Here is a 19,929-nt window from a genome sequence, read left to right on the forward strand (position 1 = left end):
ACAATAGGAAATGCAGTGGCTGTCCAAACATTCATGATAGGACAGATTCCCCTTAGATATGATGTGTTTATGTCTTTTAATTACAGGGCTATGGTGCTTGAAGCACTATGCGAATTGTGTGGCTTTAGAATCTAGTAGCAGAAGTAAAGACCCTGAGGGAAGCACCTGGTTCAACTTTTGGTTTTTGTGTGGTCAGTCTGCAGCCCTGGGGAGCACTTGATCCCACCCAGCCCCGGAGGGCAGCCTGTTGCTCCAGGGAGCACCTGCTTGAAGCTCAGATGCTCTTTTGGACAGGCTACACCTCTGGGAAGAGAAGATGACAGAGAAAGGGATGTGCAGGAATTATCCTTGGGTACATTCTCTTTTGATCATAAAATTTCATGCAGTTTAGTGATTTATATACTCAACTACCTTTTACCATCATTCCTGTTTGTCAAATGTATTCACCACAAGTCATTTTGCTACTTTAACTGATTTTCTTAGTGGCCGTTTTTACCATTCTTCTTGAAAGTTATCATTTCTAATTAAAATGCGGGCTTTTAAAGACAATACTGTGTAATTCCAGTTGAAGCATAATCAAAATGATGCAAAGAAAGGTAAATTCAAGCCTCCTAAAAACCAAGCCATAGCTCTTGATAGCCTTTGTTGTTAAGTGTTACCATGTCCTTCATACAATGTCATTCTCTCTTCACTATCGGAGAAGAAAATGCCACCATACTTGGGCCTCAGCCAGCCAGCTCAGCCCCTCCTGTGCCATCCTGAACTTCCTGGTTCCATTTTTGTACCTTTCTGCTGGACCATCCTCATTGTGGGTCTCAGCCCTGGATGACAGGTGGCTACTCTGGCGGCTTGCTTGTTTCTAAGTGCCTTTAGCCGGTGTGCCCACATGGGCTCTGAGAGTCTTCCTGGGACTTGGAAGGGACAGTTGACTGTGTCCGCAGTTTGCCTGTTGCCCCAGGAACAGAGGAACCCCTCCGCCTGCACAGGTTCTGGGATGAGGCATCTGGAGACCCTGATAGCTGGGCTCCAGTAAATATTGTTCCTGCATCGCTGGGTCATCTGAGAAGCTGGGGTTGGGCAGGAGGTGTGCTTCAAATCTCTCCATGCTCCCTGGCCTTCCAGCAATCTCTCTTGGTTGTCTCTGCCTTTAGTAACTCCGGTTTCCTGGGCTGGTTTCTTGGGGGCAAGGATCACAGGGACCATCCTCAAGTATTTCCCTGGATTGACTTCCTTCTGACATTTCTTTTATGAGGTTTTAAAAAGGGTGTAAGTGGTTTAGGAGCTGAGCAGGGGGAGTTGACTCCATGTATGGTTGTCACCACTAGGTGGGCCCCAGTGCATGGGAAGAGTCTGATGGGCTTGACTGAGACCCCATTTTCCTGTGTTACTCCCATGTTCCTGTTCAAGACAGGCGCTGTGGAGTCCGTGACCCATTTCCTCTCTGGCTGTAAGTTGCTATTGCAAAACAAGGTCCCTACATCACTGATCTTGGTTCCAGCATAGAGTTCAACCTGAGGGTTGCTTGGACTCTTTTATAACTTTGAATGTATAACAATAGTTCATATACTGAGGGTTTATTCTTTGTTCTAAGTGGGATTCTGCTAAGTGCTTTGCTTGCACTATCTCCTCTACTCTTCACTACAATCCTGTGAACTAAGTTCCTCTAATATCTGCCTTTTATAGTGAGAAAATGGAAGCTCAGAGAGATCAAGCAACTTACCCAAGATCACACAGCTCATCAGTTCAGGATTTAAACTTACTTTCCCTCTATGCAGGACTGCCCTGTTCTGCTCACCTTCATGTCCTTGTACACATGTCCCCTTGCTCAAGCCTCCTTCCCTCAGTGCCCAGCTCAACAACCTGCCCCTCTGTGCACACTCCTGACAGAAGCGAGCTCTCCTGTGGACTCCTGTAGCTCATGTAGCTTCAGCTGCTCACCATTCACCACCTTGTATTGTAGTTCATTTCCATGTCTTTGTTCCCCCCTTGGGTGGCACATTTTCAGAAGGAAATTCCTAGTGAATTTTGCTTCCCCTGCAGTGATTAGCATACATTCCCACATAGTACATGTTCAACAAATCTGGTTATTGATTTTATTACTTTCGACTTGGGCCATTACCCTATGAAGGAGGAAAGTGTTTCTCTGAATTGATGTTGTGCAAAGCAATTTGAGGACTTTACTAACATAATTCATTCCCCTCCTTATTTAAAAGGTAATTTAGTTCTAAAACAAAGAAGGAATAATATGTAGCTATATCTATGACGTGATTTATCGGAAACAAGAAAAATGGTTTAAAACTACTGAAGTCAAATCTGTAAATAACATTCAGTATCAGCTATGCTGTCTCGCTAGAAAAAATGCAATTCTCATTTTGAAACCTAATTTTGGGTTATTCTACCTGATGTCCCAAGGGCACCTTGTGTTGGAATTACGTTGCTAGTTACAACCTCTTTTCTGCCAAAAAAATCAGGATTCTGAGAGCTCCCCTTCCCCGATCACTGGTGGACTCCCCTTACTGTCTTACCCTGAGCAGCACATGTATTTCCCTTTCCAGGATATGATTTGTAGGCATGGTAACAGCAACTTGTATTTTAAAAAAATACACTATAGTAATCACCTTTTCAAACCTTCAGGGTCCCTGGGGTATAATAAATGAGGGAGAAATTGATACATTTTTATAGAGATATTAAGGCACAGATAAGAGACTGACTTAAGACATAATTAGAAAACAAAACACAGCTTTCTACAAATAACAGAGCAGTGGTTATTAGACATCTAAACAGATACTATTTCAGCAAATTGACCATGAAGTGCGATGGGACAGATTGTGTACATTGTTTTCATTCCGCATTTGCTCCAACTTCTAAGTCCTGTGCCCAGGGCTGTCCTGGGAATCAGGAAGGGTGCCTAGAGGTCCCTGTCCAAGTAGCATGCCGCACTTAAGAGAAGACAAACTCAAAGCAGTATCTGAATAAGTACAGACACTTATGGCTGAGGTTTTTACCAATATGAGCAATGGGGCATCCAGATTACTCTGTTGTAGCAGAATGTTGAACAGTTTGCCAGGAAACACTCCACTTGTCTTCAGGAGCTTCAGAGAGGGGAGGCTGATGTCCAGCCTCTCCAGTCAAATAGCTGGAGATACTCAGTCCTTTAAACTGAGTAGGGGAAGGATGGCAATGCCATCTTTAGCTTCCAGAGGAGGTCCTCACCATGGTGGGGGTGGTGCTTCATGGAAGAGCTGTTGGCACATGAAGGCAGGATAAAGGAGTCATCACCCTCTCTGCTTAGCTTACTTTTCCTTGCCCATAATGGGAGTCACTCAAGGTCCCTTCCAGATACAAGACTTTATGATTTCTTTAATTCCATTATAAGCTTCATGGAAAACCTGTGATTAAATATAGAGTGCAGAGAAAGCACTGGTACACACACTTATGTGTTGAACAGGCTTTGTTATCACCCAATCAATGGCAGAGTGTGTCCCAGGGCCTTTGGCTGGTGTGCATGAAAACAGCATTGCTGCAGAGAACAATTCTTTGTGAAGGTTCGGAGGCATCTCCCTGTATGATAGATGTGTTTGTGGAAGGTTGCATGTTAACCACATAGGGGCACATGAAGTCATGTTTTAAATATGCTGAAGAGTTTTTTATAAAGATAAATCTATGGCGAACTGCTTCTTGGAGAGAATCCCATTTTAAAGTAAATGATGACTCCTCCTCTGTTTTGGTGAGTGTGAATGTTCACAGATTTTTTCCAGAACATTTTCCTGCATGACGTACTGCACTAGAAGGGCTAAGGGAACATGGGGGGAAGTGCAGTGGGTCAGGGCTTATGGCTGCTGTGAGTTTTGAGAAGGCAGGGATAGGCACTGGGAGGGGGTGCGTGTTTATAGAGAGTGGAGCATGCCTGGGTGCAAGCAGGCTGCTGTGGGTGCATTCAGCGGGCCCTGTGGAGACAAGCAAGAGTCAGAGGCAGAAATATGTGGGTAACAAGGAGACAGTTGGAACAGGTTTTCAGGGCTAACCCTTAGGACTTAAATGTGATTCATCAGAAGCTGAGAGTCCTGGGGGATAGTAGGAAAAAAGTGGAGCTTAATGAACCAGTATATATTTATTGACTGCCTACTCAGTGTCACCATGCTGAATATTTATACTTATTCCTTATATAAAAGCATATAAGCTACCATCTCTAGAACCTTAACATGTAGTTGGAGAGATAAGAAGATATGAAAAGTCAGATAAGAATAGAAGATACTAACAGAAGTCAGTACAGTAGGGCTAAATGTAAAACAACTGTCCTTGGATTTAAAATACCAATTAAGAAATTCAGAATTGGGAATATCCAAGAATTTTAGTTGACTGCAATCTCAGAGGAGTCAGCAGCAGGAAATGGCTGCCAGAAGGCAAATACACTCTGAAACTTCATGAATAAAGGCTTTGTGCCCAGGACAAGAGAGCTAAGGGGGCTTGGCACTGGGCACAGCTAAGCCCATCTGGTGCGTGGCACACAGTTCTGGGCATGACATTTTAAGAGGCACATTAAAAGATTGCACTGCCTCTCGGGGGACATGGCCAGGCAAGGGAAGGGTCTAGAAATCACATCAAATGAAGAACAGTTCATCCTTGTTCCTCCCTTCATCCTTCAACAAAGACCTGTTAAGCATATACCATGTAGCTGGACTGTGGAACGTGTTTGGGAAATAGAAGCTTGCCATACTTGAAAGAATTAAAAGATGTCTAGTTAGTCTGGAGAAGAAAGGACTTGGTGAAATTTAAAGACAACTAGGTAGAAGGAAAACTCCAAAGGGTAAAATAAAGGCCAAAGTGTAGACCTTAGAGGGAGGCACTGGGCTGCAAACAGGGACAGATGGTCATATCTTCCTGAGTGTTTCAGCTTCCTCGTCTATAACATAGCTTTGCAATGGGAATTAAGAGAGACTGAATGAGGGGAGCATGGATGAGTATTTGGTGATCTGAAAACATCTCACCAAGGCAAGCTTCTCTTGTTAATGTCCGGAGGTCATGCTCATTGTAGTTTAAGTCATGGCCCTGAGTTGGTTAGGCGGAGAACTTCCAAGGAGAGTGACTCAGACATTTCTGCAGGCTGGGGCTGGTCTGTGAGGCCATTTCTCCTGGTCCAACGCAAAATGGAAAAAGTAAAGATGGAGGAGGAGGAGAGAGGGAAGAAGGTGGCCACGACAACATAGTAAACTTCTCATTCACTTATATGGAGATGATACCTTTCCAGTGGTTTCCATTTTTCTCTGCCATGAGGACACTTTTATGATAGGATGCTGGTAATGGATTTTACTGTATTTTTAACATGTTGTTACTTAGCAAAATAATAAGTTTGTACTCTTTTTATGGGAGGATTTTGAGGGTCTGTGAAATTTAAAAAATTGGAAAACACTGTCCAATTCTCTTTCTGACTCAAAGGCTGTCATTGATGTCAGGAATTGTACATGTAAGTTCTAAATTAGAGGTAGGCAGAGCAAATGCTGTGCAAAGTCATAGAAAGGAGAGATGAGCACTTTTGTCTCAGGCAGCAGGGGTTGGTCCCTTACTTAAAACAGCAACATCTACTTTAGAGCTGACCTCAGAGCAGTGCCCACTGCTAGCTGGGAAGGAGGTGCTCTGGTGTCTGAGGCCGGTGGACTTCCCTCCCTCGGCTGCAGGGACAGAGTGCAGTGGGCTGCTAGGGCAGGCCTACCCAGGAATCTGGAGTCTGCTCACAGTGACCCCCCTTGCCGGGGGCCGCCGGGGAAGCTGGCTGTGGGCAACTAGCCCAGGCCTCTGTAGCCGCAAAGGCATCCAATCACAGACCTCCATGGACTTGCAAGTTCTCATCTGAAAGGTGTCTAGGATTCTGTAAACCGAAGGCCTCAGGTAAACTTCATTTTAACTTTAATCACCTGTGTCATATGCAGGGCCTTTTGGTTCTCCAAAGAGTGACAGGAACCCAACTTGGGCAAGCCTAGTCGTAAGTGTGTTTCCCGTGGTGGGGGGGGGCAGAGGGACGGCCCCTGGGACTTTGCCCACAGGTCCTCCCGACTCATCCTTAAGGAGGTTCTCCAGGTGGCCTGGCCTGAGTCGGATTCCCATCTGTAACTCTGATGGAGGATATGCTGTTGGCCTTTCTTTCGGATTTGTGCTGTACGTTTGGGTGGGAGATGAGGAGAAAGGAATCCTCCACGTTGGAGGGTCAGTGCCATTCCCAGAACAAGGGAGGAGGCGCTGAGCTGAGGACATGTTAAATGTGCACGGTGCCATGCCTGCGGAAGCTCCCTGGCCGGGCTGCATTAATATTGTGGACTCCCTGCTGGCTTAGGTCAGTAATTAAAACATGATTTTTTCATTAATGAGTTGAGAGAAACAGCCCTGGTTCTTGCTGACACAAGCAGGTCAGAGGCAGGTCTGTTTGCGGGCACCACTCACAAAACTCCATTTCCTGGGGCAGCTTTCCTTACCATGAAGTTGCTTTCCAGAAAACATGCATCTAAATTACACTTTTGTTTCCCCCTAGCAGAGATTCTGGTTCCACAGCCTGGGGCAGGGCCTGGAATGGGCATTTGTGCCCAGAGCCCTGGGTCTCGCTTGGGTGGCTGATGCAGATGGTCTGCTTCTCTTACCCAGGGTTTTCCTGTTTCCCTGCCTGGCATGTTAGTCCTGCCTTCAGCCTCTTAATATTCTGAAAACAAATGGTTAAATGTACAGCATGAGCTATTTCAGGGAATCTAGGAATAAATGCTTTTGCAGAGTGAAGCACAATCCTTTGATGATGGAGCTCCGTTTTGTTCCTTCTCCTCCCTCTCCTGGGGAAGGGATATTGTGGTTTGTCAAGACTCCACGAAGGCCTTTTTTTTTTTTTTTGGATTCAAGGCGCCCTGTTACTGCGGGAGCCTGTGATAACTCCAGCTATTAGTATTACTTTATTTTAAGTCTCAGTTTTAAAATAGCTGCAGGGCTGCACCTGGAATAAAAATGAATTAAAAAGAAAATCACTGTGTGGAATTTAAATAGCGCCTCAGGGATAGGCTTGTTCTGGTGCCATCACTCAGACCCACAGATATTTTTTCTTCCTGAAAGCTTCCCAGAATGCCGCTCACATGAGCAGAAACAAGAATTTGGGCATCTCTTCTTTTTGGGGGTTTAAACATGTCATTTTGAACAAATGCTTATCTCTTTCTCTAGCTACTTACCAGGTTGCGCGCCCAGAGGCTAACGCCTAGGCACACCTGCCTGTGAGGGACAAGGGACTAAAGTCCAGTAAGGTGTGGCCCCTGTCCTCAACAAGCTTTCTGCCTAATGTAGAGGTAGAAGCACAAATGGACCCTGGTAATGGGGGGGTCCTGTGTGCTGTGGGAAGAGGAACACAGAACCCTCTGCCTGGGGAGCCAAATGGTAGTGAATCTTCCATGAGGAGGTAGAGGAGGGCGCTTGCAGCAGAGGGAACAGCATGTGTGCAAAGGGAAGGGCATAGCATTCTGGAGTAGCACATGGAGGTCTCTAGGAGATACAGCAGGCCCAAATCAGGAGGGGGCTTGTGTGTGCTGCATGAAATTGCCTAGATATGATTCTGTAGGTGGCAAAAAATGGTAGGAGAGTGATGTGATACGATTTGCCTTTTGGAATGACTGTTTTGCCAGTGGAGTAGAGATTGTGTTGGAGGACGTGTGGGGTTGACCCTGAAGACAAAGAAACCTCTTTTGGAGCCACGGCCGTGGTCAGGTGTGCCATGATAAAGGTTTGAACTAGGCCAGGGCACTAGGGATGAAGAGGTAATAGAAAGGAGAAATGTTTAGGAGGTACAACAGAGCAAGAGGTCCTCTAGGTGAGGATAGAGTAGCCAGAGAAATAGGAGGAAACTGGGTGCCAAGGGCGAGAGCATCTAAAGATGGCACTTAAGGCCTGAGAAGTGCTCTTGGGTCTGGCAATGATGAGGCCCCTGCCAGCTGGCCTTAAGGAGGGCAGTTTTAATGGATCAGCTGGGGCAGAGGGGAAGGCTGGAGGGAGAGAAACAGATCGCAGGGGCTTGAAGAGAGGATGGGAGGGAAGAAGCAAAGACAGTATTCAACTATGAAGAGTAAATCACAGAGTTAAGTTACCTGCCTGGAATCAGTGGAGCTTCTTTCCTCTTTTATCCCCTTTGCTCATTATTTTCATTCCGTCTTCCTGTGGGTGAAAGACATCTCTGAAGGTGCAGTTCCTGATAAATCTGGAATAGGGATGAATTCTTGGGAAATTTGTTAATTATCACTCTATTTACAATTCTGTTACAGAATCCAAATGGTAGTTTGCGACACCAATTTAAGCCTTATCGGATAAGAGGTATTGACATAGCATGACTCCCTGGAGAGGAATGCTAGTGAAGTTCAAACATACTTGTGAATGTAAATTCAAGCCCATATAGGACTGTAATCAAGGCACACAGCCTATTAGGTAAATGAACACTTGAAAATGCAGGAGTGGCAGACAGAGATAATCTAAAAATGTTCTCATAGTTCCTTCTTCCTCCCCAACTAGATGGGGCTGAAAAAGGAGGAAAGGAAATCCTAATGAAGAATTCTAACAGTAGTTATAATTTATTGAGTGCATAGACATGCCAGACACTGTGTTTAGCTCACAAACTATTTCATTTAAACTATTTCTCTTAGTGGTTCCTACAATTGGTGAGAGAGGGATTTTTTTATTATCCTCCTTATTGGCAGTGAGGAATTTGGAGTGATCACAGGTGTCTGAGTGGATGTCATGGTCCTTGGGCCTATGTGAGAAGAACCAGGCTTAGATTTAGCTCTTCCCTTAATGTACTGGGCCTTAGCTTACTTAGCAGCCAAAGGTAGAGGTGGGTTCAAAATACCGCTAAAATGTTATTTGTCTATAAAATCCAACCAACTCCTTCTACCTGTGGTTGATTTATCCTCTTGCCCCAGGAACCCAGCAGATATGATGTAGCCCAAGGTAGGAGTGACCAGTGGTAATGGGGATAATCATACCTGCTTTGCAAAGTGGGGAAGCAGAAGGTGAATTTCAGAGCAGAAAGGTCTGCTTTCAGGAGCTGCTTGCCTGACCCTGTGAGGTACAGGGGAATTTGGGATCCCCAGCTATGGTCTTCTTTTCCTTAAAGATTTCTCATCCTGTCTCCTGCAGCCAGGGCCATCATTTCCCCTGGATGGATTCTGAGCCGCTACTAATTTTGCATCTGTTAGGAAATCTTCTTTTTCTCAGCTTTTAAGTTCTTACCTTTCACTTTTTTTGGAATGTCTTATTGCAAAGACTAATGTCTGAAGCATTTGTTGAAACCTCCCATGTCCTTCCTGAGTGGGCACAACATCCGTTCTTTGACATTCTACTACTCAGCATACAAGCTTTCTTACCAAACATTAACAGGGTAAAGGATTGCATGGCAGTTGGTTAATGTGTATTTATTTTTTACAAAATATTTTTTTTTCTGAGACTTGCATGCTCTTTATACTGGAAATTTTCTAGTGCTAGGTCCTCTCGTGGAAGGGCTTGTCTGGAATGTCCAAGAACAATCCCAAATGTTGGAACTAAGGAGAGACCTACCGCAGGATGTGGTCATGGAAAGATGGCGGCTAGTGATCAGTTGAAGACAAAATAATGACTCTGCGGAAGAACCAGTATACGGAGCTGTATCCAGCTTCATTTGGCTGAATTACGTAAAAACTGTTGCAACATTCCGGCTGCTGCTGCTATGTATTTTACCGAGGCTTGTGAGACGTACTTTACATGGATGGTCCCATTTAATCCTCACAACAGATGAACACCATAAAGGCTTCAGGTTCTACAGCTTGCGTGTTCAGCTGCTGGTGGTCAGCGTGACATGGGATTTGGGAGTTGAGCTCTTCTCCAAGGTTGGAGATACTCAGTATCCTCGTGATGCTCTTGTGTGGATTTCACCATGACTTTATCTCAACCCTCCTTAATTTTACATTTCTAGTCTTTACGGCCTCTTGATGTCACCACTTTCATTGTTATTATTAGTAATTTCTTTCTAACTGCCCTAAATTTGTCTGCTTTAAGATTCAAGGGATGATGCCTCAGTCTGGCCTGTGAGTGCATTTTTATCCTCTCCAAGACTTTTTTGAAAACTTTGACATTGTCTCCTTCAAACATTTTTATTTGTCTTGCAGACTCCTAATTTCTTTAATCCATCCTTCTGAAGGAGGTTTTCTGTCTTTTGATGAATTTAGCTGCCCTTCTCTAGACCTTTTCTGATTCTATTATATCTTTACCTAGAATTGAAAGTGAAAATGGTATTTATCATAGAATACAATGATCTTATTCCAAAGTACCTCAGGACAGAATAACGTAAGACATAGCATGGGGCCAGCAAGGTTTGTTAGACAAAGGGATGAACATCAAGTATGTCTCTTCAAGTCTAGTATGAAGGGGGAACCTGATAGACCGTTGGTCATTAGGGCCTAGACTGGTCAGTATTTCTCAAGGAGTCAAGGGTGAATGGAATCTGTATAATTAAAGGGGCTCTGTGACTGTCCACAGAGACTCAGTTGGGAGTCAAACAGGTTAGGGATAGTTAGGGAGCAGAGTCTAAGATCTGTAAAGGAGAATGGGTCCCAACAGAGGTAAGGGTGGTGAGGCTCATGATACTGGCTGTGAGAGGAAAAGGTCAAGTCTGCTGGTCTGGACAAGTACATGTGATGCCTTTGTCCTTAGAGATGGCATGACAGCTTAGAAGAGCCATCTGAAGATAATCATTGATGAGGTCAGGGTGGCCTTGATACAACATTGTCTGAAGATGGGAACACTGGCTGCTCAAGTCCCTTCCCAGCTGGGATCACTGGTTGTTCACAAGGGTCTGCCCAGCCTCGGGGAGAATCATGCCTGTCACTGGTCTCCATTGAGCAGACCCTGAGTCTTCCCAAAGCGCTGCACAGACTGGCACGGAGACTGTGTACCCCAACCTGTCATTCAGGAAAAGAATGTGGGAAGTTCTCCAATGTGTATTTTGTTAGTGGTCAGTTTGTCCTAAAATTAATCTGTACCTAATGTTGCTTAAAATAACCAGGCCAATATTTGGGGGCTGAGAGTACCTTTACAGCATCAAGGCTTTTGTTTTAACAAAATTTACTCTAATTTGAATTATGAATACTCATAAACAGAGTTAGAGGGATTCTCGGAGGTAATATATTACATCTAATTTATATCTAACTGCAAGGAAGTCCTTCAAGTCTTTGCCTATTCCAGTTATGCCCTGTCCCCTTTATGAGGACTCTTGGGAGAACTTTTGGATTTAGTCTTACGAATAATTGTGCTTTTCTTTTTTTCATTTAATTTTCACAATAATTCTTTGAGGTAGAGATGTTAGTACATTTTTGTAACCAAACAAACAAAAACCCAAATTGTTTCATAGATTTGATCAGGCCAACAAAGCTGTAAGTGAAAGAGAGATTTAATCGAAGTTTGTCAAACTCCAAACCTCTTGTAACTTATTCCTAATGCAAAACTCTTAGGTCCTTAATGAAGAAACATAAGCCCACAGGAAATGTGGCTTCTCTGACCTAGAATAACTGACCTCTTAGCTCTTCTGTTACTTACCGTCCCTGTAGCTGTCTTGAGAGAGTCCTCATTCTCTTGGTCCTGGTCTCAGTTATTAAGGTATGTTTTGTCCCCTGCACAGCCTGTTCCCAACTGTCTGTTTCTCTTGCAGAGTGTGAATAAATGCTCAAATGTTACTTACGGTACTACTTCTTCTTTTTTTTTTATCTCTTTCAACCTTTCTGTCTCTCCTCCCTCCCCATCCATTGCCCACTTTCATTTCTTTCTTCCTACTTCTTTTAAACATTTCCTAGGTGGTGAAGTGAATGTAAATCAGGTTTCTCTTCTATTGCCTGCTGGAACACGTAAAGCCAAATTAGTGTCTGTCATTAGCAGGAGAATAGAATTCACTGTAAAACACATGGGTAGAACTCAATGCTGCACATTTTAATATTGGTCTTATTTATGGCTCCATTTTCACGTCTCCATTGTTTTTCCTCTTTTTCACATATTTGTAACTTGGGATGTCTCAGTAGATTTTTGGGGTCCCTTTAATCACCCTTCAGTGCTTGCTGGAATGAGACAGACCATAAGTGAATGAATAGCATCCAGTTACCTCTGTCTCAAAATATGGAAATGAGTTACCTAGCCCGATTTATGAACCCCAGTGGCTTTTGGTAATCAACATATTTATTCTCTTCTAAATATTCTCAAGCTACCAGTTTAATAAGTAATTCCATTTTGGGGATCAGCGTGGGCCTTTTAAGGAGTGCTCCCTCTTCTTCCCAGTGATCTGGACAATACTCCTTTCTAGTTAACTGGCATCTCCTTGAAAACTTCCCCAGACATGGGCCCGTGCACCACACCTTCATTTCAGGGCCTGAATGGTTGAACTCATTTAAGGATGCCAACTGTTCTCTTACTATCTTTCCACCCCCTTGCACTTCACTTACTTTCTTATGATGTTTACTTTACCCCGCTCACTCCCAAGACCATTCTCCTGAGGAAAGGCAGACAAACTAGGAGGTCTGACTTCTTTTGGCCGTCTGCAAGCAAGCGGGCAGTGTCTTCCCAAGCAGTGGATTCCCCTCTTCCTTGTTGTTTTCCCCACGAACACAGCTCAAAAGCCCCGTTGACTATTGCCAGCCCTTTTTGAGCCCTGCTGACAGGGCTCAAAGCCCCGCCCTGGAGTGTGTGCACCCCACGTTGGGGCCCTGCCTCCCCATGTTCACATCTGCCTCTTTAGGGCTCAGGCTCAGCTGTCCCTGTGCCCATGTGGCTTTCTTTAGATGTTTCCCACTCTTTTTCTTCTCTGGGATCATTTGTATTTGTTCAGCTGAAATTTTACCTTTCATGATCTTTCTTGCATGAAGAGTTTACTCTGCTGGACTACTTTGCTGTGAACTTCTACCTACTGTTCTCACTGCCAATGTCTCCCATTCATTTTTTCTAAAGTCCAGCTGCCCACCCAGGGCCTAACCGCACCATCCTTTATTCCTGGCCTGTGGCATCTTTAGTTTTGCCTGCTGGCTCCTTTGGCCCACAAAGTTAAGCAAAGCTTCTGTGTCCAAAAAAAAAAAAGAAAGAAAGAAGGATTTAAAATGAAGAAGAGAAAAAGACAAGAAAGAAGAAAGAAACCCTCTTTGATTTCCTACTCCCTCCAGCAATGGTCTGTCTTCTTCCTTTCAAGTTGGCACCCACATTCCCCACTGGCCTGCCTCCCTTTCATTTGCTCCCTGTCCACTCTCGCCATAATCCTTTGCAGGCTGTCTCCTGGTCGCCTGCTACCTTTGAAGCTGTGAGCTCCAAAGTGGTTCTTCCAAAGGGCTGCCCCGCGCAGGCAGCAAACACCAGGTGTGACAGAAGGCGCCATCCCGGGCAGGCGCTGGCTGACTCGCCCGCCTGCCTCATCCTACTGTCCTTCGTCTCTGGGCCACTCACTGCTTTTCTGACTTGGCTGCTGACCCAGCTGTCCTACCACTTTTCCCTCCTCATCTCCCTGCATCGGATTGACAAGTTCTTGGCCTTTAGCTGATAACCTTTATATATGGAAAACTCATCTACTCAGGGCCCGGCACATGGTGAGATGTTAGCCATTGATTATCGTCATGGCTTTTGAGGTACACAGGACCCAGGCAGTCTGATGTGGATGAAAAGGAGACTGCATCAGAGTGTGGGGCTTTCATGCGGCCGGGCATGGGGGACGCCTGCCCCAGGAGGGATGGAGACGAGGACGGGGGCTGAATGTGGCAGAGGGCTCCTCTCTGCTTTCCTGTTTGTCCACTTCACTCTCCTGCAGACTGCTATCCGCCTTTATTTATTTGGCCTTTAGGAGCAGATGGTCTCCCCCATAGCTCCCGAGTTTCCGCACCCATAAAGCAGCCAACAAGCAGAGAATCAAAACTCCAAATTCCTGGGAGAAAGCCTGTGTTTGGTTCGGCTTTTGTCACATGCTTACCCCAGTCCAAACAGCTGTGGTGCAGGGAGGGGGCTGAGTGGTACTTAGAACACATGTGGTTGCAGGGCCTGCCCTGAGGGCCTCAGCAGTGCTCTGAGAAGGCAGGAGTGGCTTGCTGAACACCTGCAGGGCCTGTGCTAACTTCAGTCTTCAGTCTCATTGCTTACTGTACCCTTAAAGGAGCTCTCGACCTTTCCGACCACCTCGTCCCACTGTGCACAAGACACTCTTCCTTCCTTGAACTTCTGTGGCACTGGCCCTTTCTGCTTCTCCTTTATCACTGATAAAATGCCCTTGGATGCTGTCTATTTTCCATGTAGACTGGAAGCTCTTGGAAGGAAGTAGCCACGTTACTTTCTGTTCCTATATGCTGGCTGTGAGCGATGACCCCATCCACCTGTGTGCATGTCCCAGTCCCAAGCTGTTACAAATCCGGAGATAGAGTGGTCACTTACTCAAGAGATCCTTGCCACTTACACGTTGCCAGCTGGCTTGCCCCTTATGGTCAGAATTGTGTCAAGAATAGTGGTCTCCCTATTTGTTTTCTCTGCATTTTGATAGAGAAAACTATCAGCAGGACAAGGCAGGACTCTGATGTTCTGCATGTGATAGAGTTAGGCCTCCAGGAGACACAGCATTCCTGGTATCACTGCTGTAGCTGGTCTCTGAAAAAGTTTGTCCTCTATACTGGGGAAGCGTTATTTATTCTGAGCAGGAGGAGTGTTCTGGACACAGTTACCTCAACCAAAATGACTTCTGGTCGTTCCTCCTATTTTAGGAGACCCTCTGGGAAATCTTTTTATGATCCTGAGGCCTTCTGACATCACCATGTGACAGATTCTCCTTTCCTATGAGAAGCAGCTGGAATTAACAGATGGTACCTATTGTCTGTCATTCTTAAGTAGATTAAGCCAAGACACGCGCCCCTTTACTGGGAGACTGGCAGCAAGACAAGGCTGCAAGGTTCCTTTGAAAACTGTCTTGAATGATCATGTTGACTTCTTTTCTTTCTCTCTACTGGAAAACACACAGACATGTATCACTCACCGTCCAGTAGGAGGTGAGAAAATTGGCATCAGGGGCTCCCGATCTCTGCCCCAAGGGTAAGTGATAAAGATGTGGGAGCACCTTATTCCTTTGGTCTAGCCCCCCAGATGGCAGCGAGAGCCCTGGCCCAGGATTGTGGAGATAAATAAAGAAGAATCTCACCTTCAGTTAGCAGGAATTTAGGGATAGTATCACTCTTTCGGCCGAGCTTCGCCTTTGGGCTGCTGAAATGTCCATCTTACTACAGTGAAGAAAATCAGTCCTGTTCAACCCAGTTGGGGCGGCCACCACCTTGGCGACTCATCTGTCACCTCCTCGCGCCTGCACCTCAGTGTCCTGCCCTGGAGTTCTGTGCTCTGGTTTGTGTGTCTCATAGAGATAGATTAAAAAAAAAAAAAATCAAAGGCCTGCTTGCTCTTTTTCCTTCTCTTATTGGCTCTCTGCCATGTCATCTTGGAGGCACATTCCAGAAAGACACCCCTTCTCTGCTTGTTGTGTGGTGTTACACACAGCCATCCTGTGCCTCTCCGTGGGGAGCCACTGAGTGCCCTGTGGAACCTGTCCCCCAGGGCTCTAACAAGTTTCCTTCTGTGAATGCAAGAATCTACCTCAGTGTTTTGTGGAGCACAGACCACTCTTCTTATATAGAAGATCCAGAATATCAGGCATCTGGAATGTAGCTGCAAAGTTACTGGATTTCTCTTGACCTGTGGTGTCATATTCTTTCACATTATCCCCTCTTAACTTTGGTTTTATTCTAATCTCTCAGAAATATCTTTTCACTGTCATCTTGCCCCCCTTTCTAAGAGCCATTTTTCTTGTCTAATAAACCAGACTGTAAAGAATCATTCCTCAAGCGCCTTTCATCTTTGGGAGCTGAGGAGTGAGCTCGCGCTTGCAAACCCATATCCTCCGGCAGAAAAACAAGAGGGCAGCCGGCACGCGCCCTGAGAGTCACTGGCTTCCTGTGTTCTCGCATCACTAACGAACCAATGTCCTTTCTGGCTTCTTTTCCATATTTCATCTTTAAATACCCCCTCTGCCCTCAAGTTTGCTTTCAGATCTTCTGTTTATTGACTTCTCTGGCCACTACTCTGGGGAAGAGTTGAGCCTGAAGTGCTGAGATTGCCAGGGTCATGGCGAAAGGGTCCTGTGAAATGAAAATATAATAGAGAACTGCAGGGCCACCTCAGCCCCAGAGAGGGCTTTGCCTTTGGAGGCAAGACTGGGGAGAGCCCAGCTCTCTCTTAGCTGGAGAGGGGGCCTCATGAGGGATTCAGAGATGAATCAAACTTGCAATGGCTGCAGAGATTGTAAACTGAAGCCGGTGCCCACAACAGACCTGAGTTTGGTCTGTTTTATCGGGACTGACCTGGAGCTTGTCTGCAGGGCGTGGCCAGATGTAAGCATTTTCCAGGTGTTCACTCATTTCCATTGCCTTCTCCTCCCTCGCCTGGGGCCTACAGCTCACTAGGAGTTATGGTCTTTGGCAACTCCTTCATTTAGAACAATCTCCTTGACTCTTAAGACCCCTGACTACCTTGGCGGTGGTGGTGTTTGTTTTTCTGGGCAAAAAATGCCCTCCGGAGATGGAGTGCTAAGGAGTTAAGGCACAACAGCTTCATGTGCAGCCCCAGAATTGTGAGGGTGAGGTGGGATGGTGGCAAAGAGTGGGGTACCACCCGTGGAAATGGGAAGGAGGCGAAGAAGGTGAGACCATGGTAGAGACAAGAATGTCAGCCTCGCAGACGCAGCCTCTGGCTGCACGCTCACCACCACAGCTAGATGGTGTTGCGCACAGGCAATTAAGGTTCTCTTGGTGACTTTCAGATTTACTACTGGGAGGGCGCAGGAGGGAGTTTTATTTGTTAACAGCAGGAAGGTTTTAGGTTACGTACCGGTAACTAGCACTGTGCAGAGAGCGAGCAGAAAGTCTTTATGATTCTACAATAATAGCATCTCATTTTTTTCTATCACAAATGCAGGACATCCGAAAGAGCATGAGGTGTAATGTTATTTCTTTCTTGATCTTTTGATCTGGAAATTAGCAAAGGAGAGCAACTCAGTTTCTTCTGTTTGACATTTCTAACCCCTGAGCTTATGAGGTCAATAGAAGGAGGCTGCATGGCCATGGAAGGGGCAAAGAATTTGGATCTGGAGTCCTGGATATGAGTCCTGAGTTTGCCACCTGGTAGCTGAGAGACCTTGAGCAGATTCACTTCTGTCTGTCAACTGTGGGTCCTGGTTCTTGCCCGCCTCCTAGGGTGCTGTAAAGACCAGGGTCAGTAGGAAACTGCAAAAGTGGTTTACAAATGTTAATTGTAATGATTACCAATAATAGAGGTATAGTTTCAGGATTCCCAGCCTCCTTCCGCCACTGCTGATCTCAGCTGCTGGAACCTAGAAATGGGAACATCGCCCTTCTGAGAGGAGTTAGGACATTTTTCTGAGGCTTAGGATCTCAGACCCAAAGCAAGAATCATCAGGAGACCATCTCTTTGACAGCCTCTGGTACCCAAAGGCCTGGCTGGCACGTGACTAATCCTCCTGCATAAAGTACCTTTGTACTTAACAGGAAGAAACAAGAGGCCGTTGAAAGAGAACACTGCTTGCGTTCAGGCTCAGCAACCCCTTCTCTCTTGTTGCAGCTTTCAAAGGTGTTTAAACAAAGACTCCCAATTAAATGCCTTGTAAGTGGGGATAACAAGCTCAGATGAACACTCCTTCCCTGCACACCCAGTCCCCTCAGCCCCCACCTTGAGGTGGGGCAGAGACATGGGACAAGCATCATGATTAACTTTTCTCGCCTATGATGGAAAATGCTGAGATATAAACAGTACAGTAAGAACAGGAGGGACCACATCTTAAGGTTAAGATTCCATTTTAAAAAGTAGAGAGTTGAGAAGTAAGATTCCTAACATATTCTCTGGTAATCAGACAATAACCCAACAGCCTACCTTAAGGCAGGGCAGGCAGTTTTAACTGCTGTGTCCCCACTGCTTGAGGGTAACCACTATCTTGGAGAAGAACAGGATAAATAAATCCCTTGTGTTGGGTTTATTTAGCAGAATTAGCTGGAGGACTGATAGTAAAGGAAGGGAGACATGGTGTCTCTAAGCAGAGATAAGCACCTTGAGACCACATGTCAAGCCTACGCCCAATAACAACACCCTCCCCCGCCCTTTGCTCCATTCCTGAAAGACAGAATCCCCAAACTTTATGACGCCTCCTCTCTGAGGATGCCCACACTTTCCTTTCTTTAAGTGCTTACTTTCAAATAAAGCTTTCTCACTGCTTAGATTATTGCAGCTTGTCTCTTTGCTATTTCATTTTATTCCCAAGTCTTCACTCTGTCTCTGCTTTACTCCTATTAAGTAGGAAGGGACTGCTAAGAGCTCAGATTTGGACCTGCAGGTTTCCATCACCTGGGTGACCTGGACCAAACTGCCACCGTGCGATCTGCTCTCAGTAGCCTGCCGGAAAATCTCCTTTCTTTGGGAAGTTCTCAGAACATAATCTCACTCCATCCTGTGCTCTGTGGCTCCCCCAAATCCTGGAGTGGTCGGGGATAGACCCCACGCAGTGCAGATCCAAGCAGACACAGGAAGATGGGTGACCCTGGTTTCAGGAGTTAGCAAGGGAATCTGCCCTAGGCCGAGAACTTTCCCTCTTTCCCTCTGCACGTTCCTGTTTTTTACTGCCTGCACGGCAGCTGCCATCCCTGCTGCTCTTGCTTTAATGAATTCCTTCCTTACCTACACTCATCTGACCTGCTCGAGAATTCTTTCTCACCCAGAGTCAAGAACCCTCCCCCAGCCAGGTTGAGGTTTCTCCTCGTGCTTCACCTAGTGCGCAGGGAGAGACCTCCCCAGATGCAGCTGCCCAGCAACAACCTGACAGCAGAAACCAGCTTGGTTTCTGGAGGGACAGAGGCTTTCCTTGTCCTCTCCCACTGGGGTTCAGACTCCTTGAGCAAATACAGAAAAGAGAAAATGAATCTTGAACTTCATTCATTTTATTCCTGTTTCTCTCCTATAGAGAATTATGGAGAATCTCTTGTAGAAATCCGTTTAGTTCTAAACCCTGGTGGATGGACCCTCGCCATGCTGTGGAGCATCATCTGCGAATAGAACATCAGTCAAACATGGGCCCTTTTCAATCTAAGACAGTTTGATGGCGCTAGGCTTGCACATGTAATTCTGTGGTTTTAGTGTCACTAGATAGATGGACTGTTGGGGCCTGCTGTCCTTGACCCAGAACTGGATAATACGGTGAGAGGTGTCCTTCCCTTTAGTGGGGTCCTTTGACATGAAGGAGCTGCCCACCTGGGAGCTGCTCAGACCGATGGGTGTCTATGCCTGTGTGCTTACTTTGCTGCTGGATGTGGGGGAAGAAGGCATCTAGATTCTAGAAACCTAAACGACAGGTATGGGGGAGTATCGGAACATGGGAGATTTGGGGCCCTTGATGGATGAATCTTGGCAGCCCCCTGGCTCAGTTAGGGGACTTAAAGTTAGGTGTTGAGCTTGGGAAGTGCAGGACGGAGGAGAGGGGACCTGTGGTATGGGACCAGGAGAGAGGGCAGCTGCAGCCTGAAGCCTCGGATCCAGCGGGTGCCATCCGGCATTTCATTTCCCCTGGCTTCTCTGCGCAGTACCGTTGGGGCCTGCTCTGAAGCGCCACCACCACCCCCGCCCCCAGAGGATGTCTGGTCTCCTTTTTAGTGAGTGCATTTAGCTCCGGGTCTGGCAGGTCCCAGATGCTCAAGGATTATTATGAGGCACTAAGAAGAGGCAAACAGGAGCAAGTACCTGTCGAGCTGTGGTTGGTGAGCAGGGAGTGTTTTCTTAGCAAACAGACTTGGCTTTGCCTTTGGTTTCTGCAGGGGGCCAATTCCTCTGCTCATT

The 19,929-nt window shown here is 46.0% G+C and overlaps 1 protein-coding gene and 1 long non-coding RNA gene across 2 annotated transcripts in view; one reads left to right on the forward strand and one right to left on the reverse strand.

The window, feature by feature from the left end:
- Positions 1-19,929, forward strand: part of TMEM178B (transmembrane protein 178B) — a 339,668-nt gene that overhangs the window by 157,114 nt on the left and 162,625 nt on the right. The window lies entirely within an intron of this gene.
- On the reverse strand, positions 80-15,348 carry LOC118932593 (uncharacterized). The gene is made up of 4 exons (XR_005032828.2): positions 15,185-15,348; positions 8,106-8,172; positions 4,989-5,132; positions 80-3,561 (listed from the first exon to the last, which is right to left on the reverse strand). It is a non-coding gene; the product is annotated as an uncharacterized LOC118932593 (long non-coding RNA).

This window comes from Manis pentadactyla, chromosome 7, assembly GCF_030020395.1.
Source record: "Manis pentadactyla isolate mManPen7 chromosome 7, mManPen7.hap1, whole genome shotgun sequence".
NCBI lineage: Eukaryota > Metazoa > Chordata > Mammalia > Pholidota > Manidae > Manis > Manis pentadactyla.